Raw genomic sequence first — 26,571 nt, forward strand, 5'->3', positions numbered from 1 at the left:
ATAAATATTGGAAATTGGAAAAGTTGCTGCTTAAGTTTTTATAATAGCAATTTGCATATACTCCAGAATGTTATGAAGAGTGATCAGATGAATTGCATAGTCCTTCTTTGCCATGAAAATTAACTTAATCCCAAAAAACCTTTCCACTGCATTTCGTTGCTGTCATTAAAGGACCTGCTGAGATCATTTCAGTAATCGTCTTGTTAACTCAGGTGAGAATGTTGACGAGCACAAGGCTGGAGATCATTATGTCAGGCTGATTGGGTTAAAATGGCAGACTTGCCATGTTAAAAGGAGGGTGATGCTTGAAATCATTGTTCTTCCATTGTTAACCATGGTGACCTGCAAAGAAACGCGTGTAGCCATCATTGCGTTGCATAAAAATGGCTTCACAGGCAAGGATATTGTGGCTACTAAGATTGCACCTCAATCAAAAATTTATAGGATCATCAAGAACTTCAAGGAAAGTTCAATTCTTGTTAAGAAGGCTTCAGGGCGTCCAAGAAAGTCCAGCAAGCGCCAGGATCGTCTCCTAAAGAGGATTCAGCTGCGGGATCGGAGTGCCACCAGTGCAGAGCTTGCTCAGGAATGGCAGCAGGCAGGTGTGAGTGCATCTGCACGCACAGTGAGGCGAAGACTTTTGGAAGATGGCCTGGTGTCAAGAAGAGCAGCAAAGAAGCCACTTCTCTCCAGAAAAAACATCAGGGACAGATTGATCTTCTGCAGAAAGTATGGTGAATGGACTTCTGAGGACTGGGGCAAAGTCATATTCTCCGATGAAGCCTCTTTCCGATTGTTTGGGGCATCTGGAAAAAGGCTTGTCCGGAGAAGAAAAGGTGAGCGCTACCATCAGTCCTGTGTCATGCCAACAGTAAAGCATCCTGAGACCATTCATGTGTGGGGTTGCTTCTCATCCAAGGGAGTGGGCTCACTCACAATTTTGCCCAAAAACACAGCCATGAATAAGGAATGGAACCAAAACACCCTCCAACAGCAACTTCTTCCAACAATCCAACAACAGTTTGGTGAAGAACAATGCATTTTCCAGCACGATGGAGCACCGTGCCATAAGGCAAAAGTGATAACTAATTGGCTCAGGGACCAAAACGTTGACATTTTGGGTCCATGGTCTGGAAACTCCCCAGATCTTAATCCCATTGAGAACTTGTGGTCAATCCTCAAGAGGCGGGTGGACAAACAAAAACCCACTAATTCTGACAAACTCCAAGAAGTGATTATGAAAGAATGGGTTGCTATCAGTCAGGAATTGGCCCAGAAGTTGATTGAGAGCATGCCCTGTCGAATTGCAGAGGTCCTGAAAAAGAAGGGCCAACACTGCAAATACTGACTCTTTGCATAAATGTCATGTAATTGTCGATAAAAGCCTTTGAAACGTATGAAGTGCGTGTAATTATATTTCACTACATCACAGAAACAATTGAAACAAAGATCTAAAAGCAGTTTAGCAGCAAACTTTGTGAAAACTAATATTTGTTATAATTTGGATGATTATGGCTTATAACTTATGAAACCACAAAGTCACAATTTTGAGATACCCTTTGCTCAGGGGGTATGGAATAATTAGCTGACTAGAGTGTGACACTTTGAGCCTAGAATATTGAATCTTTTCACAAAATTCTAATTTCAAGCTGCATTAATGCAATTCCTTTTAATTTGCATTACTGAAATAAATAGACCTTTGCACGATATTCAAATTTTTCGAGTTTCACCTGTATATATTGTAGGGGGTTAGCTCTTCTCCAGGGGTCATTCACACAACTATCTTTGCCAGACACCAAGTTTAAGGTCCAAACTTCACTTTTATTTGGCACCTTAGCAAAACAAACATAATACAAAACAAATACCTGCCCGGCTGGGCTCTAACTAAATATAGTGCAGAATCCCTGACTCACCTATAGAGTGCTGTTCAGACATGGTTATAACATGCAGCTTTCTCAGCTAGCCCAACAGCCTCCAGGCTGTAGCAAATGCAAGTCCCTTTGGGGGATTGTGGTCCAGCAGTCCTCCCGACTCTGACCTTGTGGCCCTTGTACCGCAGGCGTCACTGCGTCCCCCAAATTCCAGGCTGTCACTTAGCCTCGTGGTCCCTCAGCCTAGCCCAGCTGAGACCACACAGACAGAGCCTCCAGGCCTCTGTCTACAGGTAACACACTCCCCCCTTTCTGAAACTCTGGAAGGTGCCTTATGCCAGCCTGATTACCTCCAGCTTGTCTCACCTGTGGTGGAACAGGGGTGTGGACCGCACTATCCACCCCTTCCTTGCCTCCAACCTGCGTGAGACCTGTCACTGTCTCACATATCCCCCCCCCTTTGTTCAAGCCTGTGAGGGTGAACACCTGCATAACCACGGGAGGCTGGTGAGAGGGTATCGACCTGGCCTGGACGTGGGGAACAGCCACCCACCCTGCTCTTCGGCTGCTCCCAATAAGAACTGGCCCAGATTGGCTTTACAGCCACACTAAGTAACCCAGTGTCAGCGAGCACTAGCTGCCGCTGACACAGAAAATTACCGGTTCTTATTTTACCGAGGCCAGGAACCTCGGTGACACGTACAGTACAGACCAAAAGTTTGGACACACCTTCTCATTCAAAGAGTTTTCTTTATTTTCATGACTATGAAGGCATCAAAACTATTAATTAACACATGTGAAATTATATACATAACAAACAAGTGTGAAACAACTGAAAATATGTCATATTCTAGGTTCTTCAAAGTAGCCACCTTTTGTTGGCCCTTTTGCCTTCATTCTGCGGTCCAGCTCACCCCAAACCATCTCGATTGGGTTCAGGTCCGGTGACTGTGGAGGCCAGGTCATCTGGCGCAGCACCCCATCACTCTCCTTCATGGTCAAATAGCCCTTACTTTCAAAGTTTTCCCAATTTTTCGACTGACTGACTGACCTTCATTTCTTAAAGTAATGATGGCCACTCGTTTTTCTTTACTTAGCTGCTTTTTTCTTGCCATAATACAAATTCTAACAGTCTATTCAGTAGGACTATCAGCTGTGTATCCACCTGACTTCTCCTCAACGCAACTGATGGTCCCAACCCCATTTATAAGGCAAGAAATCCCACTTATTAAACCTGACAGGGCACACCTGTGAAGTGAAAACCATTTCAGGGGACTACCTCTTGAAGCTCATCAAGAGAATGCCAAGACTGTGCAAAGCAGTAATCAAGGCAAAAGGTGGCTACTTTGAAGAACCTAGAATATTACATATTTTCAGTTGTTTCACACTTGTTTGTTATGTATATAATTCCACATGTGCTAATTCATAGTTTTGATGCCTTCAGTGTGAATCTACAATTTTCATAGTCATGAAAATAAAGAAAACTCTTTGAATGAGAAGGTGTGTCCAAACTTTTGGTCTGTACTGTACCTTCCCTTTGTTCTGCCAGACCCACGCCAGCAGAGCTTGGTTTATCACCAAAACCAACATCTTGCCTAAGCGAAACTGCCTAAAGACCTCATGTGCCCATCTCATGGCCAGATACTCTTTTCCTACTCTTTCCCAAGTGATAATGATGCGCTGTCGTATATTTTGATCTCTCTCTCTTTTTAGATCCTCTGGCTCCTGTACATGCGCCTCACGTCCTTTCTTGGACTGCTGCAGCTCTTGCCTGAACTGCTCCCAGTCATGGTCATATCCCGACACTTTCTCCTTTGCTTTGCAGGGCTCCTTCAGCAGAGCATGCTTGCCCCTACTCACTTCTTTTACGTGCATCTGGGTCACTTCTTCCTTCTTTCCAGCAGTAGTTACCACAGCTACTATGGCAGTTTTAGAGACCTCTGCTTCTTTAGCGGCTTTTTACACTTCGGCCGCGGCTCCCTTTGGCTTAACTTTGGTCTCTGTAGCACCTGGGGACTTCACGTCAACCAACACATCGGCCTTAACTTTTTCAGTCTTTGTCTTCTTGAAGTCTCCAGTCTCTTTGACCGCCTTCTCATCCTTCTCGGACATGGCACCATACACTTGCCCTGTTAACCCCTCCCCCTCTTTCTCATCGAGGCAGGAGGCACCAGGGTCTTCAGCAGACTCCTCGTCTTCTGTCATTTTCTCCAGAGGCTCACCCAGGACACTGTTCTCCTTTTGTGGAGGAGTCAGGAGATACAGCCCATGGTAACAGCCCGGATCCGAAAACTGATCGTTCACCTCCTCGTACTTCTTCCCCAGCAGCCTGCTGGCTATTTGGAAGGCCTTGTATGCAGAGAGGACGTCTTCCAGGCCTAGGCTACACGCTACCACGGGTCTGTGGTCTTCAGCATCCACATCAGCCCCATCAACTGGTTTAGCAGAAGCATCTTCCATCTTCACTGCCACAGCCAGCACCACAGTGCCACCCTCTCCAGTCCCATTTTTAACAGGCTCTGGCTTCTTGACGTCTTCCAGAGAACTCTCCTCTTCCGGTTTCTCACCTTCCACCTGATGCTCGAGAGCACACTTAGATTTCTCCAACTCATCTTTTAAGCTCATGAGATTTTCCGTCTCTGCTCTGAGTTGCTTGTTCAGCCTCTCCAATTCAGCATGCTCCTCAAGCGCTTCTTCCAGGGCTCTAGCCAAGGAGAGGGCCTTGGTCTCCTTTTCCCAAGCATCAGTCTCTGTTTGGTCACGTTTTTCACCATATCGATGTCACGGCTGAGGATGGGGGAAATCCTCAGCCGTGTGGAGCCCGGTGATGTTATGGCTGCTTGGCCATGAAGACAGGATTAGGGAGCAGGTCACCTCCTAAAGGCATCCCTAACCTGACCCTGACTCCTAGCTACATGAGCCAACCTTGATGGTAGGAGGGCTCATGCTCCGGAACCTAGAAGTCCCTGCTAGCCCTCAAGATGGCCCTAAACTAGGAGCTGAGTAAGACAACCCACTCCTCCTAGACACGGAGGAGCAGGAGTCTCAACGGCCAAGCTGCTGGAAAAGGGATGACATAAACAGCTCTATGGATATGGCAGGTGAACAAAGAGTTCCACCTACCTGCCACAGCCTTGCTGACTGGATCCCTGTGTAAGCAGGGTGCAGATCACAAACGCATCCCCACACAGGGACCCAGATCCATAGCTGCACAAAATCACATGTAAAACATCAAACGGACATCACACATAACTAGAAATAAACTTAATGAGACATTATGGTTATGACCACAGGGGTGGCTCTTACTGGCAGGTAGTAAAGACAGGAGGCTGCTTTCAGCTAAGCATGGCTGAAGCAACCTGCAGACCTGCAAAAGAAGTGAGGCTTTATAGGCCAAGAAGCCACACCCCACAGTCGGACACACCCAGTGCACACACACACTAGGAAGGAGATTAACCCTTCCAACACCAGGGAAGGGAAAACACCACTTAAAGGGGACGTGCACACAATAACATAAAAAGCAAGTGCACACATACACACATCACACAAAACCGCATGCACAACATAGCAAGCTGCAATGGCACAGCTCAGACTGCTACGCTGCCACATACATACTGTTGCCAGCGGCAACCACAGGTGAGGCAAATACCAGAGCCCTCACCTGTGATTGACAACCAAAGAAAACCGCTGACAACCGCATGCGGTTCAGGAGTCACGGTCATAGCCATGGCCGTGACACTCCCACCCCTCAAAGCCCCCCCACCAAAAAAAGGAAACTGGTGAGAGACTCACACAAGGGGATAGGAGAAGGGAACGTCCACTCTCAGGACATGGTTCCCAGAAAGTCGCTGTCAGCTGCATCCTCTCCCAGCACACAACACAGCCAGTCCGACGAGGCCTGCAGCCCGCACCAGCGACACTGAAATGGAACCACTGAGAGTGGACGAGGGGACTCTCCACTCACGTCCCCACTCCAGTCGCTGCCAGCAGACACTCCTAACCAGCACGCAGCCGGACCACTTACGGAGTGCTGCCAGCAGACGACTAGAGATGGGAACATGGAGAGGGACGAGGGATCCCCAACACGGACACGGAAGGTAAGGTGGCGGGGAATAAGCCACCAACCGTGCCGTTAACGGAGAACCCCCAGGAACGCTCTCCCTCCGGAGAACGCGCATGCAGGCCACAAGGGGATGACACTGCATGCTGCACCCTCTTTCGAAGGTATGCATACCACATACCAAACAAACACCAAGTGTAATAAAATATCAGGGGACGCCAAACGAACACGGTGAGGAAGTGGCGGGGAAAAGCCACACACCGTGCCGTCAGCGGCGAAACCCCCAGAACGCTCTCCCTCCGAAGAGCGCGCATGTACCCCTTACGCAGACGGCGGTACATGCTTCACCCTCTTTCGAGGGAATGCATACTCCCACCCCTCAAAGACCCTCCCAACAACAAAAGGGGAAGGTTGGTGAGGCACAAAAAACAATGGGAGGGGGGGGAGGGGAAAGACAAACAAAAGGGGACACCAACACGGACAACGGTGAGCTAGGAATGGCGGGGAATGCCACTCACCGCGCCGTAAACGGTGAAACCCCCATAACGCTCTCCCTCTGGAGAACGCGCATGCACCCCATCCGTAGATAGCGCTGCATGCTTTACCCTCTTTCGAGGGAACGCCACGTAAGAAGCGACTGTGGTCATACTGTCACGGCTGAGGATGGGGGAAATCCTCAGCCGTGTGGAGCCCGGTGATGTTATGGCTGCTTGGCCATGAAGACAGGATTAGGGAGCATGTCACCTCCTAAAGGCATCCCTAACCTGACCCTGACTCCTAGCTACATGAGCCAACCTTGATGGTAGGAGGGCTCATGCTCCGGAACCTAGAAGTCCCTGCTAGCCCTCAAGATGGCCCTAAACTAGGAGCTGAGTAAGACAACCCACTCCTCCTAGACACGGAGGAGCAGGAGTCTCAACGGCCAAGCTGCTGGAAAAGGGATGACATAAACAGCTCTATGGATATGGCAGGTGAACAAAGAGTTCCACCTACTTGCCACAGCCTTGCTGACTGGATCCCTGTGTAAGCAGGGTGCAGATCACAAACGCATCCCCACACAGGGACCCAGATCCATAGCCGCACAAAATCACATGTAAAACATCAAACGGACATCACACATAACTAGAAATAAACTTAATGAGACATTATGGTTATGACCACAGGGGTGGCTCTTACTGGCAGGTAGTAAAGACAGGAGGCTGCTTTCAGCTAAGCATGGCTGAAGCAACCTGCAGACCTGCAAAAGAAGTGAGGCTTTATAGGCCAAGAAGCCACACCCCACAGTCGGACACACCCAGTGCACACACACACTAGGAAGGAGATTAACCCTTCCAACACCAGGGAAGGGAAAACACCACTTAAAGGGGACGTGCACACAATAACATAAAAAGCAAGTGCACACATACACACATCACACAAAACCGCATGCACAACATAGCAAGCTGCAATGGCACAGCTCAGACTGCTACGCTGCCACATACATACTGTTGCCAGCGGCAACCACAGGTGAGGCAAATACCAGAGCCCTCACCTGTGATTGACAACCAAAGAAAACCGCTGACAACCGCATGCGGTTCAGGAGTCACGGTCATAGCCATGGCCGTGACAATCGAGCCAAGATGTATTTCTCTTCAGCTAGGAGCCAGTCACACTTCTCCTGTTTCTTCGCTGCATTAGACATAACTTGCTTCTGGTGGTCCAGGTCCACCATCAGATTATCCAATTCTCGCTGAAGTTTGTTCTTGGTTTTCTCCACCTTTTTGTATGTCACACCATGTTTCTCCAGGCGCTGAACCACCAACTCCATGTTTTTCAGCAGTTTCTTTTCAGCTTTTTTCACAAGCTTGTGGGAAGTGCCCCGCTTTTGGGCCTCCGGTTCCAGCTGCTCCTTGCTCGGCTCTGCTGCAGCAGATGTAGGAGTATCACCATTCTCTTTCTGGCTCTCCTTCTTTGCCCTTTCTGAAACTTTTTTCAGTTGCTCTGTGAAGACAGCTAGTCCCGTCTCTAACGTTTCTAGGGAGCGTGAGGAGAGAGAGAGAGATCATCCTCCTGTTTGCAGCTGTACTGTCGTGTCAGATCACCTACAACTGTCTGGATATGGGCTTCAGACCCTAGGCTGACGTCACCCGACTTAATTCTCATCTCGTCAGATATAACTGTCTGGTCGCTACTAGTAACCACCTTTGTTTCGCAGGACCTTGACATGGTAGCTTCACTCTCTGGGTTGCTATCGGTCACAGCACATATGTCACCTATACCGCTCGTGTCATTATTAATTCTGACCTCTAGGGGCACCGATGAGCTAATCCCCACCTGGGACACTTCCTTAGTAACCAACCAACATTGTGAAGACTGCATTTCCACCTCTGGTACGTGCGGTACACCCTCTAACCCTATCATATTTTCCTGCGCCTTCAAACACTGAGCTGGAGCTGGGCTTTGCTCCACACTACTTATAGGCATGTCTTCAAACATTTTGATTAAGTCATATAGCGCTTCATGAAACATAGCAGATGCAGAAAATAAAGTTTCATCATCATTTACATTTTTACCACCAGGGGGCGCTTCTCCCCTGACCACAACCTGCAACGGAAAAGATATATCACTGTCACCACATATTTCATATGACATCACATTTTCCTTATGCATTTCCGCACTTTTTTCACCATCACTTTGCACTTGACCAGCACCATTGTTTCCAATGGTCAATATTCTTTCCCCATGCAGGTCAAAGTGCAGCTCCCTTAGATCCTCACTTAAAGGGACAGGTACAGGTTCTGCAGGAGTTTCGTCACTATCTGCAGAAGTGTCTACCTTACCCCACAGCAACAAACCGATATCACGGCCCAATACTCCCTCATGCATGAGCGTATCTGTAACATCAAATTCATAAGTCCCTGTTCTCATTGGAGTCTCACGCTCAGTGAAAATCAGCGGATAGTCCTTATCCGCACGACTGTCCAGCACCTTTAATATTTTACCAGTCTCAGGTTTCAATATTGTGCTGCCTCTTACCCGGGCTAGCATGGGATCTCGGATCCTTGTCATCCCAAAACTAGCTTTGGTCATGGGCAACTGAGATAACACAGAAACCTTCTCCTCTGTAGATTTCTGCGAGGGAGCAATCACAACAGACTTATCCGCCTGTTCAGACACTGCTTTTTTCACATTGTCACATATTTTTGTAGCAGTTTCTCGACTGGGTGTCTTACCCCATACCGGCCCAGCAGGTAGCAACTGCCGCCGACTCACTGTAATGGGGTCTGCCACACAATCAACAAAAACGTTCTTACCCCCTGATGCCACGGGTTTGGCAGTCTTTGGAGCCGAGGACACTCCAGGGACATCTCTACCGAGATCCTCATCCTTCTTCCAGACTTTGGAAGACTGCCCCTGGTTCCTGGTACCACGATCACCTGCAGACCATTGCTACTGGAAACGCCTTGGCCTTGAATCCAGGATGCAACCATTGCTACTGGAAACGCCCTGGCCTTGAATCCAGACTTTTCCTGGATGGTCATTCCAGCCGCACCCTTTAGAATCTTGTGCACAGTCGCAGAGAAGATATGTACTCCTGAGAAGTGCACCGCTCTCCACCTCTTTGTCTTCCCGAAGGTTGCCCTTGGCAACGACATATCTTTGCTTTTTATCAGGAACTGCCCAAACAATGGAAAGTCCTTGCCCAGTACAAATTCCACTTCCAGTGTCTCACATTTTAACATTGCACAGAGCAATAGTCCGTCACAAAGGTCAGTGACACCGTAGTTTTTGTCTCTGGCCCCCTTGTTACAAAGTCCAGAATTCCAGGCAGGACCCGAGACACTTGCTTGCGGGAGTCTAGAATGACCCCCAGCGGGATTCCCCCCATCACTAACTCGCAGGATTTCTCCCACGGGCTATACCATTTTGCAGCCATTTCCACTGATCAGTCTCTTGTACTGGGCTTCTGGCCCTTTAAATCCTGCACTGTGTGCACCACAGAAAAAAAAAATGTCCAGATTAACACCAGCAGTTTTCCAACAGCCCCTGCTCCTGCAAACTAGCAGGCTTCCAGCACTTTTACTTATCAGCAGGGACACATGCCCGCATCCTCCACCAATTGTAGGGGGTTAGCTCTTCTCTGGGGGTCATTCACACAAATATCTTTGCCAGACACCAAGTTTAACCCCTTAGTGACCACGCACATTTTTTCTAAATTACATACCAAGAGCTATAACATTTTAGTTTTTTCATCAATATACCTTTATGAGGTCTTATTTGTTGCAGGACAAGTTTTAGTTTTTAATGCCCCATTTTGGATACATATAATCATTTATTAACACCAGCTATCTGTTTTAAACCGCCTATGTTTACTTCAGTAAAAAGTAGTATTGGTGGTCACTAAGGGGTTAATGTCCAAACTTCGCTTTTATTTGGCACCTTAGCAAAACAAACATAATACAAAACAAATACCTGCCCGGCTGGGCTCTAACTAAACATAGTGCAGAATCCCTGACTCACCTATAGAGTGCTGTTCAGACACAGTTATAACATGCAGCTTTCTCAGCTAGCCCAGCAGCCTCCAGGCTGTAGCAAATGCAAGTCCCTTTGGGGGATTGTGGTCCAGCAGTCCTCCCGACTCTGACCTTGTGGCCCTTGTACTGCAGGCATCACTGCGTCCCCCAAATTCCAGGCTGTCACTTAGCCTCGTGGTCCCTCAGCCTAGCCCAGCTGAGACCACACAGACAGAGCTTCCAGGCCTCTGTCTACAGGTAACACACTCCCCCCTTTCTGAAACTCTGGAAGGTGCCTTATGCCAGCCTGATTACCTCCAGCTTGTCTCACCTGTGGTGGAACAGGGGTGTGGACCGCACTATCCACCCCTTCCTTGCCTCCAACCTGCGTGAGACCTGTCACTGTCTCACAATATGTATATATAAGGGATGGCCAACCTGAGGCTCTCCACCTGTTGCAAAACTACAACTCCCAGCATGCCTAGACTGCCTACAGCTATTAGTAACATAACAAAAAGTCCTTATAATAACTGCAGCTGTATCAACGGCTCAGTTACTACAGATAACATCAAATATAAAAAGACACGCAGCAACTGAGCCAACAAACATTTTCCCATAAAAACTATTCTTTATAAGGACATTAAAATAATATGATTACCCCAATCATTTTAGAAATGGAATACCAACAAAGGGCAGGGACCACAATCAATGCACCAAATAACAGCGTATTGACCTGAAATTGGTATAATCATGTAGCCTATGGTATAGTATATGGTGATTGATAAAAACATATAATAGACTTGTGCCTAGGCAGATAAATAGTGACTACTGGAAAAAATACTTCATATAAAACCATCAAAACCTGCTGCAGAACAAAAAATTCAAAGTGCATTCACCGTACCATACCTATCAGAGCTGGCGTGCGTGGTCCGACCCTGTACCTCGACACGCGTTTCGCGTATATCACTTCGTCAAGAGGATGGGGCTGGATTTACTGACTGTTTCTAAAAAGGGAAGACCTACCAATAATGTGGCGAGATTATCATGATGCGACACCTGGATCCTATACTGGCACATGGCCAGACGCGCGACAACGCGTAACAGTGTGCCAGCACCCAAGCCGATCCACCACCTTGACGAGGAGAGCATGTGATCAGGCCAAACCCCCCCCCCACGTGCTCCGGTCACCACGTCACAGAAAATGGCTCGAGCGTCGACGCGCGCCCGCGGTCACACAGCCAATCATGCGCACAACGGACCCAAGTGCCCTTACTGGTGAGGGCAAAAGCGGGATGGACAACAAAACCTAATTCTATATTGTATATCATCCAATATAATTAGAAAGGTTAAAAAGTAATAGATAAAGGAAAATCATGTGCTATATTAATGTGAAAAACAAACAAAAAAATAATAATGAAAAAAGTGACCTCAACTACATCTGCCGTAACTTTATGAACTTTGTGCAAATCCACAATAAAATATTGAAGGCACGAAGATACAAGTGAAAAAAATACTAATTAGAGTACTTATTTTAAAAAGTAATAATAATAAAAGTGAAAGACCTCATAATTGAATAAAGTGCTCACATCAAGACTCATCTCAAACTTTACAAATGCATAAATAATTTTAAAATTAAATTCATGAATAATCTACAAGACATCAATAATAAGTGTGCATAGATAACACTGTGCATAATGATGAAAAAGTGCAAAGTTCAAATCCTTATTCCTCACTATTACAAATTTTTTCCTTCTTCTCTTCTCTATCATAATTATTATTATCATTATTGTTATCATCCCGATTCCGTCTTTATTTCTTCAAAAACTCTTCTCTTGACTCAGTATATTCCTCCCATAACCATATCAGGAACATCCAATCATATCCTAAAGTAAATATAAAATGATATAAATAATAAAATAACCCCACTAGAAAGTTAAAAGATACAAATTCACAAGACAGCATTATAACCCATGTGCTCATTTAAACCTCTTGGTGTCATGGTAACCAATGTAAAAATCCACCTACTTTCCATTTGCACCAATATCTTTGCCTTGTCCCCTCCTCTAATTCCCATTTTGACAACATCTATTTCTCTGAATTTTAGAAGTTTAGAATTTTATCCATGAAAATTTAAAAATGCCTTGGGATTGTTTTCAACATCTGAAATTCTTCCACATCTCGTGCTTTTTCAATGTCTTGTACATGTTCTCTGACTCTTATTTTCAATTCACTAGTTGTCAATCCAACATAGATTTTGTCACAGGGACAGTAGGCATAATAAATGACACCACTAGTATTACATGAGACATAATGTCTAATTGTAAAACTTTTTGACTCCTTTCAGCTTTGCGTTCACAGGCAGATCAGTGGCTAACCGCGCTCAATTTGACAGTTGGTAAAGTGGTGTGCGTCAACGGTGCCAATCTGCTGAGCGCGTTGAAACAGGGCAAAATGACACACGTGCATGGCACACGTCCTGAACTTAGTTGTGCAGCGATTTGTTGTCAAATACCCGGGGTTCAGGAGATCTTGCGGCAGGCCAGGAAAATCTCTGGCCATTTCAGATCTTACACGGCCATGGCTCGCCTTGCTGACATTCAGCGGCGACACAACCTGCCCGTCAGATGTCTGATTTGTGACTGCCCGACGCGATGGAACTCCACCTTGTATATGCTTGATAGGCTGCTCCAGAAGAAACGTGCAGTTAACGACTACCTGTACGAACTCTGCGGCAGGACAGGTTCTGGGGAGCTTGTTTTTTTTTTCACTGCGCCAGTGGCTGCTCATGCGCGACGCATGCAGACTTCTGCAGCCATTTGATGAGATCACCAAACTGGTCAGTCGCAGCCAGAGCGCCATCAGTGACATTACGCCTTCTTTCTGGAGCGTGCATTGCGTCGTGTCATTGATCAAGCCATCGAGGAGCAGGAGCAGGAAGATGAAGAAGTCGCAATGCTGGATTAATTCCCAGGGGGGGCTACTCCATATGAGACAAGTCAACAACAGGAGTCTGAAGAGGAGTCAGAGGAGGATGGTGCCAAGGCCGAGGAGAAGCAAGAAGAGCATGCTTTAAACGTTTCTGGGATCCCTGGTGTTGTCCGTGGATGGGGGGAGGAGAACGAGGACGACATTATCCTGGATGATGAGCCCGAGCCAGGCCACTCCACCGCTTCCATTTTAGTGCAAATGGGGGCCTTCATGCTCCAGTGTTTGAAGAGGGACCCCCGTATAAAAAGCATAAAGGGCAAGGACCAGTACTGGGTGGCAACGTACTTAGACCCCCATTACAAACACAAAATGGCGGAATTGTTACCACCATCACAGAGGGCTTTCAGAATGCAGCACTTCCAGGCCTTGCTTCGAGAAATGCTGCATTCTGCTTTCGCGGGTGCTGGCAGAGGAATTTCCACTCACAGAGAAACAGTTGCAGGTACCAATCCAACAGTGCATGGAAGAAGAGGGCGGTTTGAAGATGTGTTGGTAACTTCGGCTATGAGATCATTCTTGCAGCCAACCCATCGACAGCCTTCCTCCGGATCCAGCCTCAGGGAACGCCTAGACCGACAGGTGTCCGACTACATCGGGTTAACGGCCGATGTGGACGCTCTGAGAAGCGATGAACCCCTGGACTACTAGGTGTGCATGCTTGACCTGTGGCCAGAGCTGGCACAATTTGCCATGGAACTGTTGGCTTGCCCCTTGTCCAGTGTCATGTCCGAAAGTACGTTCAGTGAAGCATGGGGGATCGTGACCGATAAGCACACTCGCCTAGCTCACAACAGTGTGGACTACCTCACATTTCTAAAAATTTATGAGGCATGGATCTCTGAGGAATTCAACACATTTGATGAGTCGACCATGTTTGCTTGAATTTCCTCAGGACAGCCCACACATATCCGCCACCACCCAGAACAAATTATGGTCCCTGTCTTAGGTAAATACAGCGGCATAAAAGGCCTTTTATGTACATTGAATGCCAAATTTTTTGGGCCTGTACTGACCGACAGTTACATATTTATCCTGTAACCACCTAATGTACCTCCAGCCACAGAATTCCAAATTCTTTGCTGTCAGGTGAATGCCTATTGGCAAATTTTTGGGGCCTGTACTGGCCGACAGTTACATATTTATCCTGTGACCGCCTGTCACGAGGGTGTCAAGAGCCTTGTCTGACTCCGATATACCGGTGGTAAGGAAGTCGCAGCGGGTGGCTGCGCGCTCTATGTCTAAATATAGTGCTGTTTCTTAATGGTAGCTTTCTGGGTTTGCCTTGCAATCCTTTTTGGCTCACTCAGGGATCTGTAGCTTCTTCTCCTCAGCTGTTTCTTGTCCAGCAATCCCAACCTCCTTATATTCCCCTCTCCCACTTCTCTAGTTGCCAGATATAGAGCTTCCTGCCTGGACTTCTATACTGACCCACTGGAGCTGTGTAGCTGTGATTCCTGGTTGTTGTTCCAGAGCGTTACCCTCCGGATCCCTGTTGGGCTTTTGTTGTCTGCTGTTGTCGCCCACCTGGGATTATATGTTTTGTCTGTATTGTCTGTCCTCTCCTTCGTGTTTTCCTTTAGTGTTAGTGGTGCGGACTAGTGTTCCCACCGCCCTATTCACTACGTAGGGCTCATCTCAGGGAAAGCCAGGGTTTAGGCACGTGATCGGCGTACGGGTGAGGAACCCGTCTAGGGACGTCAGGGCAGTCAGGTGCCAGCCTCAAGGTGAGTTAGGGGTCACCACCTTTCCCTCTCCCTTGCACAGGGCCTTCCCATTTCCCTCCCTTTGCGTCACGTATGTGATCGGCACGCCGGTCATGATACCGCCTAATGTACCTCCAACCACAGAATCCAAAGTTCTTTGCTGTCAGGTGAACGCCTATTGGCTAATTTTTGGGGCCTGTACTGGCCGACAGTGACATTTTTATCCTGTGACCGCCTAATGTACCTCCAGCCACAGAATCCTACAAAGTTGTGTGCTGTGAGGTGAATGCCTATTGGCTAATTTTTGGGGCCTGTACTGGAGTGGCAAGTTCACACAACAATACTTAGTGCACCAATCACTAATATCTCATGAGACTTTATAAAATGTGAAGTTGTGCATACCATGAAAAAAATAAATCGCATCATTAGGGATTTTCGCAATGGTGCTTTTTTTAAACACTCAATCTGCATATACAGCGATTGTTATAACATGCATGTGAAATGTAATCAAATACACTGCTTTAATATCAAATTACTTACAGTGATCAGAAATTCTTCCTCAACGTCGCGAAAATTGTTGCCTACCATCTTTTCTGATCGCATCCAACTTCGGTCTGGTGAAAACCAGTTGCTGTAGTAGGCCTCGCCTATTTTGTGTTTATGCGCATAGGCAAAAATTACATTGCCGATATTTCGCATTGAAAAAAATAATAAATGAAGATCGCAAATTCGAATAATACATCTGATTTGTCACTGTCCATGTTGTGGGACTATTTGTGCACTTCTAGTAAGTATTTAGCGGCTGCAAATATGACCTGAAGGTATTCCAGGTTCGCCTGCCTTTAAAGTGAATGGGGCCCGCCGCGAACTTGCGGTTCGCGAACATTTGATCGCGATCGTGATGTCACGGATGAAGTTGCAGATAGCTGGAACTTATAAATAAACGACCGACTGGCTTGATCCCAAACTAAGGAGCATATAGATGATCCCTATAAAACCCTAAGAGCTCTCCCTGACTGCTATGCACATGCAACGGTCTCAATGGTAGACGATTGCATGCCCACGTACCTAAGACTGTGTGACACCTAAAAACCCTATAATAGTGAGGGGACACGACCACCGGCTCCCTGCACTTAATACGGACGGAGTCAGGGTCACCTAGAATCAAGCCAGCGAGGAAACACAATAAAGGAAAAGACTTATCTGAGCAAACAGCAGCAGCAGCCTCCAGCAGTGAACACTTCATCCAGGAAGTAGTATAAACCGCAAAGTGAGGCAGTATGGGAGGGAATATAAAGGAAGATGATTAGTCTAAATAAGTGACACCTGGCAGAAGGAAAGGAGATGACAAAGTGGAACCAAAACAAAGAACGTCATACAAGAGGTAGAGAAGAACTTCTGCCAGACCTTCTCAAAGAACTGGCGGTGACACGCAATCGCGTTCACGAACCGTCCCGACCGATGTTCGTCCATCACTAATAACTACCTTTTCTTTGAATCATAGAACCAAATAGTCTATTAACTGATGGAATATAGTGACTCTGCACTAACATATCTTTTATTAGCTTTTGCTTCTTAGCTTATCTTGCAGTCATTAAAGGTCTATCAGGTGAATTTCAAGGTGGGATCTGTCAAAAGGATGTCCCAATGTTTCTGTAAAATATTGCCTATTTCTTGCCATTGATTATTGTATTAAGTAATAAATCGTACATTGGTAGTTTCCTTACCATCTGTTCTTTTATTTGGGTGCAACAATTGTCTGGATCTCTCTTTGGTATTAATGCCTTTTTTGATTTGACGTTTGCTGTATCCTCTTTCTTGAAAACGTTTACTTAATTCTTGAGCATGAAAAGCAAAGCTGTCCTCTGTAGAACAGATTCTTTTTAATCTCGAAAATTTACCTGTAGTAATACCATTAATAATGGGTTTAAAGTGGGCAGAGCTAGCATGTAATAAGGCATTAAAGGGCTTCTGTCACCCCACTAAACCTTTTTTTTTTTTTTGCTTACTTATAATCCCCACACTGCGATTTATGCCTACATAATCAAATTAATCATTTTGGTCCTGTAGATTTAGTTTAAAACATGCTTTTAAAATATGCAAATTACCTTGCTACCAGCAAGTAGGGCGGCTACTTGCTGGTAGCAGCCGCATCCTCCGAACCTAAAGACGCCCCCTCCGCATTGTGATTGACAGGGCCAGGGAACGGAATCGTTCTCTGCTGGCCCTGCCTGTTAGCATTTAAAATCTGGCGCCTGCGCCGCGGCCGTACCTGTCTTCAATCGTCGCAGGCGCACTGAGAGGCGGCCCTCGCTCGGCCGCTCCATCCTCAATGCGCCTGCGCCGGGTGTAGATGTGACGTCATCGGTGCAGGCGCATTGAGGATGGAGCGAGCCGCCTCTCAGTGCGCCTGCGCCGATTGAAGACAGGTACGGTCGCGGCGCAGGCGCCAGATTTTGAATGCTAACAGGCAGGGCCAGCAGAGAACGATTCCGTTCCCTGGCCCTGTCAATCACAATGCGGAGGGGGCGTCTTTAGGATCGGAGGATGCGGCTGCTACCAGCAAGTAGCCGCCCTACTTGCTGGTAGCAAGGTAATTTGCATATTTTAAAAGCATGTTTTAAACTAAATCTACAGGACCAAAATGATTAATTTGATTATGTAGGCATAAATCGCAGTGTGGGGATTATAAGTAAGCAAAAAAAAAAAAAGGTTTAGTGGGGTGACAGAAGCCCTTTAACTACCATCTGTTTCCTAAATACATCAGTTTAAATCTTACCTTCATTATCAACTTTAATCTTCAAATCTAAAAAATCTATTTCTCTAGTCATCTTATATGTCAATTTGACATTGTTGCTGTTCTTATTGAGTTCTTCCATGAAGGTATTAAGCTCTGAACATGTTCCTTCCCATATGAACAGGATATCGTCTATATAATGCATCCAATTGTGTACTTTTTCAATCCCTGGAGTATGGTCATTTAAAAATAAATCTCTTTCCCAGGCTCCCAAGAAAAGATTAGCGTATGCCGGCTCACATGTCGCCCCATGGCCACGCCTTGAATTTGCAAATAATATTTGTCCTTAAAAACAAAAAACAAAATTCTCAGGACAAATTCCAACAAAAAATCACTAAAATCTTGATTGAGATTACTACCTCGCAAAAACATACTGGTGGCTTTTAGCCCATCTTCATGGTAGATGCAAGTATATAATGATTCAACATCTGCCGTTACCAACCACATATTTTCATCCAGGGTGACTTCTTCCAATTTATTGAGAGCAGATGTAGTGTCCCTTAAGTAAGAAGGTAAATTTATGACTAAATCCTGTAAATAAATGTGAAGAAATCTGCAGCACTCGCCAGTATGAAAAAATCCAATAGTGGTTTTATTCCAAAAACATCAGGTAAATGCAACGTTTCGACCTTACTTGGTCTTTTTCAAGCTTGAAAAAGACCAAGTAAGGTCGAAACGTTGCATTTACCTGATGTTTTTGGAATAAAACCACTATTGGATTTTTTCATACTGGCGAGTGCTGCAGATTTCTTCACATTGATTTGACGCCGGGACCATTTGCCAAGATCCCCATCTGCTTGCACCACCATTACCTATAAGGTATTTATTCATGGTCGTCCCTATCTTTTGGGTTCAGTAGTGCTGCCAAACCTCTGTATACATAAATCCTGTAAATAAACATCTAGATATTTACAGATATTACCTGCCACAATTGGTCTCTCTGGAGGATCCTTTTTGTTCTTATGTATTTTGGGAATCAAATAAAAGGTTGGATTCTTAGGTGTTGAACCATCAGGGCATCCGCCATCTTTTCTGAAATGATAACCTTATCCACCGCAGTGTCTAAAATGTCCAATAGTTCTTTCTGAAAAAAAGGGAGGGGGTTACTTCGACAGCAAACGATAACATGTTTTGTCACATAGCAGTTTAAAGGCCTGTTTTTCATACATGACATTAGGCCAGATCACAATATTTCCTCCTATGTCTGCTTGTTTGAAAGTCACCCCCTACATCTGTTGTAATTCTTTTGAAGAAAACTAAAAAAACAAAAATAATGTGGTTGCATAAGTGTGCACATCTTCTTATAACTGGGGATGTCGCTGTGTTCAGAATTAAGCAATCACATTCAAAATCATGTTAAATAGGAGACAGCATACACCTGCCATCATTTAAAGTGCCTCTGATTAACCCCAAATAAAGTTCAGCTGCTCTAGTTGGTCTTTCCTGAAATGTTCTTGGTCGCATCCCACACCAAAAGCCATGGTCCACAGAGAGCTTCCAAAGCATCAGAGGGATCTCATTGTTAAAAGGTATCAGTCAGGAGAAGGGTACAAAAGAATTTCCAAGGCATTAGATATACCATGGAACACAGTGAAGACAGTCATCATCAAGTGGAGAAAATATGGCACAACAGTGACATTACCAAGAACTGGACGTCCCTCCAAAATTGATAAAAAGACGAGAATAAAACTGGTCTGGGAGGCTACCAAGAGGCCTACAGCAACATTAAAGGAGCTGCAGGAATATCTGGCAAGTACTGGCTGTGTGGTACATGTGACAACAATCTCCCGTATTCTTCATATGTCTGGGCTATGGGGTAGAGTGGCAAGACGAAAGCCTTTTATTACGAAGAAAAACATCCAAGCCAGGCTACATTTTGCAAAAACACATCTGAAGTCTCCCAAAAGTATGTGGGAAAAGGTGTTATGGTCTGATGAAACCAAGGTTGAACTTTTTGGCCATAATTCCAAAAGATATGTTTGGCACAAAAACAACACTGCACATCACCAAAAGAACACCATACCCACAGTGAAGCATGGTGGTGGCAGCTGTTTTTCTTCAGCTGGAACTGGGGCCTTAGTTCAAGGGGTTGTCCGGGTTCAGATCTGAACCCGGACATACCTCCATTTTCACCAAGGCAGCCCCCCTGACTTGAGCATCGGAACAGTTCATGCTCCGATGTTCTCCTTTGCCCTGCGCTAAATCGCGCAGGGCAAAGTCATTTTTAGGAGTTCCGGTGATGTACCGGGGCTCTCCTTGGGGCTGCCAGGAAGCCCGATGATGTCACCGGCACTGATGGGCTGGCTTTAGCGCTGCCCTAGCCAGTAAAACGACTAGGGCAGCGCTAAAGCCCACCCATCAGAGCCAGTGACGTCACCGAACACACTGCCGGGCGGAGGTTTCCGCCCGGCAATGTGTTATGATAAACAAAAGAGCCCTTGCCCTGCGCGATCTAGCCCAGGGCAAGGGAGCGCATCGGAGCATGAGATGCTCCGATGCTAGCCTCAGGGATGCTGCCGGGATGAAAATAAGGGTATGTCCGGGTTCAGCTCTGAACCTAGACAACCCTTTTAAGCTAGAGGGAATTATGAACAGTTCCAAATACCAGTCAATATTGGCTCAAAACCTTCAGGCTTCTGCTAGAAAGCTGAACATGAAGAGGAACTTCATCTTTCAGCATAACGACCAAAAGCATACATCCAAATCAACAAAGGAATGGCTTCACCAGAAGAAGATAAAAGTTTTGGAATTGCTCAGCCAGAGCCCAGACCTGAATCCGATTGAAAATCTGTGGGGTGATCTGAAGAGGGCTGTGCACAGGAGAAGTGGGCAAATCTTGCCAAGTAAAAATGTGCCATGCTGATAGACTCATACCCAAAAAGACTGAGTGCTGTAATAAAATCAAAAGGTGCTTCAACAAAGTATTAGTTTAAGGGTGTGCACACTTATGCAACCATATTATTTTATTTTTATATTTTTTCTTTCCTCCACCTAAAAGATTTCAGTTTTTTTTTCAATTGTGTTGTACAGTTTATAGGTCACATTAAAGGTGGAAAAAGTTCTGAAATGATTTATCTTTGTCTCATTTTTTGACATCACAGAAACCTGACATTTTAACAGGGGTGTGCAGCCTTTTAAATCTACTGTAAAAGTATAAAAATAAAATGATTCAATAAAGTGTATTTTTGCATATCATGTGTCCCAAATATTAGGGATTGACCGATTATCGGTTTTACCGATATTATCGGCCGATATTCAGGTTTTTGAACGTTATCGGTATCGGCATCTATTTTGCCGATATACCGATAACGTATTGGGAACAAGGATCGCGCTGCTCTCAGCGTTCTCCATGTTCCCTCAGCAGCACAGGGGAGAAGGAAGCAGTGTCTCCCTCCCCCTGTGCTGCTGCTGCCACCAATGAGAGGAGGGGAGGGATGACAAGTAGCTGCGATCTGCGGTAGTTAACCCCTCAGGTGCCGCACCTGAGGTGTTAACTGCCGCACATCGCAGCTACCGCTCATAGAGGTCGGGAGCCGGCTATGTGATTCTGCAGCCAGCTCCCGCCTCCTGTATATGAATTAATGAGTTATATTCATTGGTGGCTCAGTGCGCCCCCCCCCCAAACCCCAGTATTAATCATTGGTGGTGCAGTACGCCCCCCCACCCCCCAGTATTAATCATTGGTGATGCAGTGCGCCCCCCAACCAAGCCCCCCAGTATTAATCATTGGTGGCAGTGGCCACAGGGTCCCCTCTCCCCTCCTCCTCACTGGCAGTTCTGATCGGAGCCCCAGCAGTGTAATGCTGGGGCTCCGATCTGTTACCATGGCAGCCAGGACGCTATTGAAGCCCTGGCTGCCATGGTAACATCCCTGATCAGTGTCGGACTGGGGTGCCTAGGGCCCACCAGTAAAATTTATTTTGGGGGCCCACCGTACGAATACATAAAAATATTACCTGCTCATATAGCTGGGGGGGGGGGCAGCTGATACCAGATGATTAAATATGGGGGTCCCTGCAGCAACTTTGAGAAGGTAGATCCTGGGGAAAAGAGGATACTAGCAGCTTTCCTCTATAGCTAGAAGTCATCTCAGCTATCTGACCGTGTCTATAATAATAAAGTGGGTAGTTTCTTTAATAATCTTTAATGTTTATATATGAACATAGGCTGGTTGAGGTGCTGTACATTGAATATATGTATGTAGTGCAGTAAGTTATGTGCCACTTATGCAGGGGGTGGGAGACTAGGGGCCCACCTTGCTCAGGGGCCCACCTGGCAGCCTGGGCACCTATTCACCCTGATAGAGATCTATCAGGGTGAATAGGACAAGGGTTCTAGTCCCTAAGGGGGCTAATATTTTTAAAAAAATACACACCAAAATATTAATTATAAATAAAAAATAAAGATTTACAAAAAAAACTACACGTTAACAATAAACATTTATTTTCAGCAGATTTGTGTAGGAATTTTTTATTTTTTTTTCAAAAAAGAATATCGATATAAATTATCGGCTATCGGCCTGAAAGTTCACAGATTATCGATATCGGCCCTAAAAAATCTATATCGGTCGATCCCTACCAAATATATTAGAAACCATAATATTATCTCATTAAAGGTAATTAAAATAATAAAGTGCACATGTGCTGATTGTGAACATAAATAAAGATTAAAAATGAAGGCAAACACGCACCATGATTCCGACCATGTGTAGGTTAAACAGGCGTCCCATGATGCACAATGCGCCTGCGCTAGTGTACATCAAACCAGCGCGAGAACTCGGCGTCATTCACGCACATGCCCACTGCGAAAGAGGCCGGGTTCCTGCCCATACATGAGATGGAGTGTTGGGTACAACCAAGCTAATGTGCATGACCATGCAGACCGAAATTTGTTTTAACCCTAACTATGACGATCGAGTAACCGATCCTTTTAAAGGGAGTCTGTCACCTCCATATGGCCATATACAGTGCTTACATGGCTCTGTAGCACACCTATACAGGATTGTAACGGTACCTTTGTTCTTTTCTTTAGACTTGCACCAGCAGGAAAAAACAAAGTTTAATTCATATGCAAATGAGCACTCGCAAGTGCCCAGTGGCGGCGTTCAGTGTGTAAGTGCCCAGGCTGCCCTGCCTTTTTTTCACTTTACTCCTCCCCAGCCTCTGCCTTTGCCCGCCCTCCAAGTCCGGCCCTATCGATGAGGCAAGAGACTTGGAGGGCGGGCAAAGGAAGAGGCTTGGGAGGAGTAAAGTGAAAAGAAGGCAGGGCAGCCTGGGCACCTACACAGTGAACGCCGCCCCTGGGCACTTGCGAGTGCTCATTTGCATATGAATTAAACTTCGTTTTTCCTGCTGGTGCAAGTCTAAAGACAAAGACAAAGGTACCGTTACAATCCTGTATAGGTGTGCTACAGAGCCATGTAAGCACTGTATATGGCCATATGGAGGTGACAGACTCCCTTTAAAGGGACACTAAGAATAAAGTGTCATAATTATTTGCCTAATATAATGGCTATTTGGGATATCTATAGCGGGACCCACAGTACCCAGCGTCAACTGGGACACATGCCTATCCCTATGTAGAATGAGGAAAAGGGACACCATCAGTGTCCCCGATCCTCAACCACCACATCCCAGATTACCCATAGGGGGTAATATGAAAGGGCACCTATTGGGATATTGGCATGCTATGCACCCAGATGTCTATCACACGGCTCCCAGCGTAAACTGGGACTTGCTCCTCCCCCATGTGGGATGAGGAACAGGGACACTGCCAATGTCACCGGTCCCCAACCCCCTCATCCTAGAGCATACACGCCAACTGGGTACTAAACAAACATGTTCACCTATCCAACAACCATCCAAATAGTAAGAAACCTAGCTAAACCAGGAATCCTCCATATTAAACCCAGAGAGGTCTGAGAGGCACATCCAAGTGTCTCCCATCCCTTAACTGGGTGAAAGTCATCAGAAAAGGACAAAGTATCTCTATGGGGAACTATTTTACTCCGGTCCGCTGTGTCAATAAAGCAAAACTGAAAAAAATACATCATGGATAATATAACAGAAAAAATATAACCACATGGCGGTTTTATGTTGAGCGATGTCTTCATAGAAGATGCCACAATTGATTTCTTCGGGGTTTCCTAAACCATAAAAGAGAGAAGAAAAAGGTATAATAAATGTATAGAACACTGTTCTTTACTTATATAGTACAGATATAGGACTGAACTCCCAATCAGCAATTTGAGGTTAAATAACCCTAAACTCCACATTCAACCCCTTTGGTTTTATAGTTTGTAAATGATAGATCCAATAAAGTTCACGTTGTTTAAGTATAACAGTTCTATCACCACCACGTCTAGGCATAACAACATGGTCAATAATTCTAAAACACAGATCTTTCTCAGTATGTTTGGCTTCAGTGAAGTGTTTCGAAACTTCTAAGCCTTGTAACATCCCCAAAAAATAAAATATCATTCCTAAAATGCTACAAACATGAAGTAGACATATGGGGAATGTAAAGTCATCACAATTTTTGGGGGTATTACTATGTATTACAGAAGTAGAGAAACTGAAACTTTGAAATTTGCTAATTTTTCAAAATTTTTGGTAAATATGGTATTTTTTTATGCAAAAAAATTAACTTTTTTGACCCAATTTTAGCAGTGTCATGAAGTAAAATATGTGACGAAAAAACAATCTCAGAACGGCCTGGATAAGTCAATGCGTTTTAAAGTTATGAGCACTTAAAGTGACACTGGTCAGATTTGCAAAAAATGGCCAAGTCCTTAAGGTGAAATAGGGCTGAGTCCTTAAGGGGTTAAATAACCCTAAACTCCACATTCAACCCCTTTGGTTTTATAGTTTGTAAATGATAGATCCAATAAAGTTCACGTTGTTTAAGTATAACAGTTCTATCACCACCACATCTAGGCATAACAACATGGTCAATAATTCTAAAACACAGATCTTTCTCAGTATGTTTGGCTTCAGTGAAGTGTTTGGACACTGTCAAATCAAGTTTCTTTTCACGGATCATATATCTGTGCTAGTTGAGCCTGGTTTAAACATCCCATGTCGTCTCCCCCACGTACAGGAGACGACATGGACAATCAGGCAGATATACCACATATGTGGAATCACAGGTTAAGTAGTGTTGAATTGTATAATCCATCCCTGTATCTTCATGTGTAAAGGAAGCGCCTTTTAAAATAAGGGAACAGTTTACACAATTATGGCATGGGTAACTGCCCGTTCTAGATGCGCCAAAATAAGATCAAAATGAGATCTTCTTAGTACCTACATCAGCCCGCACTAGTTGGTCCTTAATGTTTTGTGTACGTCGATAAGACATGAGAGGTGGATTTTAAACTCAGGAATATGCCTAAAATTACTGCCCAAAATGGGCCAATGTTTCCTTAAAATGTCATGTCTCTCATGGGAGAGAAATGTGAGACAAAGGGAATGCGACATGAGCATGTTGCTGGTGTCCTCTCTTTTCTCAGTAGAGATTCTCTAGAGAGGGATTGAACTCTGGTTGTGTGAAGTCGTATAAGTTTCTTGGGATAACCTCTCATAACAAATTTTGCCCCCATCTCACTTAGTCTGCCTTCCAGGTCATCCTCATTCTGTACTATTCTCTTGACTCTAAGGAGTTGGCTATAAGGTAACGATTTTATCATGCTCCTAGGATGACAACTGTCATACCTGAGTAATGTGTTTTTGGCCGTTGCTTTAATATACAAATCAGTACTAAGGTGCCTACCAATCTTTTTCACTGTCACATCCAGAAACTGGATCTCCGTTTTCGATGAGACCAGTGTAAATTTTACCTCAGGGTCCATGTTGTTGAGAAAATCCCCAAAGTCATGTAATCCCACCAATGTACCTTTCCAGAGTAAAAAGATGTCATCTATGTAACGCCACCACCCCAGAACATGTCTGAAGTGGTGGCTCACATAGATGAACCTTTCCTCTAGATGTGTCATAAAGATGTTTGCACAATTCGGCGTGACATTCGACCCTCATCACGGTCCCGCGCAATTGTATGAAGAAGTCATCTTGGAACATAAAATAGTTGCAGGTAAGTACTACACAAAGTAATGATATCAAGAATTCTTTGCATTGTGCAGAATAGGGAGTGTAAACCAGACAGGCCCTAACTGCATCAATGCCTCTCACATGGGAAATCGATGTGTATAAACTAACGACATCAAATGATGCCAGGACAACATGTTCTGGAATATGAATCTCACTTATCACATTTAAAAAATGTGTGGTATCTCGTATGTATGATTTTGCCGAACTGACAAATGGTGACAATATCCTATCCAAAAAATAGCAATTTGTGAGAAAAGGGATCCAACCCCTGAGACGATCGGGCGACCTGTTGGAGGTGTAAGTGACATGTATTTTTGGTAACACATATATTACCGGTGTTCTAGGGTAGAGATGGCCTTGCGGTTCGCCCGGCGGTCATTTCGCGGCGAACTTTGTGTGTTCCCGATTCGCCGAACATGCGAACATATGGAGAAATTAGCGCCCGCCATATTCTTTTACATTGTGAAGAACTTTGACCCATGACACATCCATCAGGTGATACAGGACAGCCAATTGAGACATTTCAGCACATGGACACACCCCATACCTGATAAATA

The sequence above is a fragment of the Bufo bufo genome, chromosome 1 (assembly GCF_905171765.1).
Source record: "Bufo bufo chromosome 1, aBufBuf1.1, whole genome shotgun sequence".
Taxonomy (NCBI): Eukaryota; Metazoa; Chordata; class Amphibia; order Anura; family Bufonidae; genus Bufo; species Bufo bufo.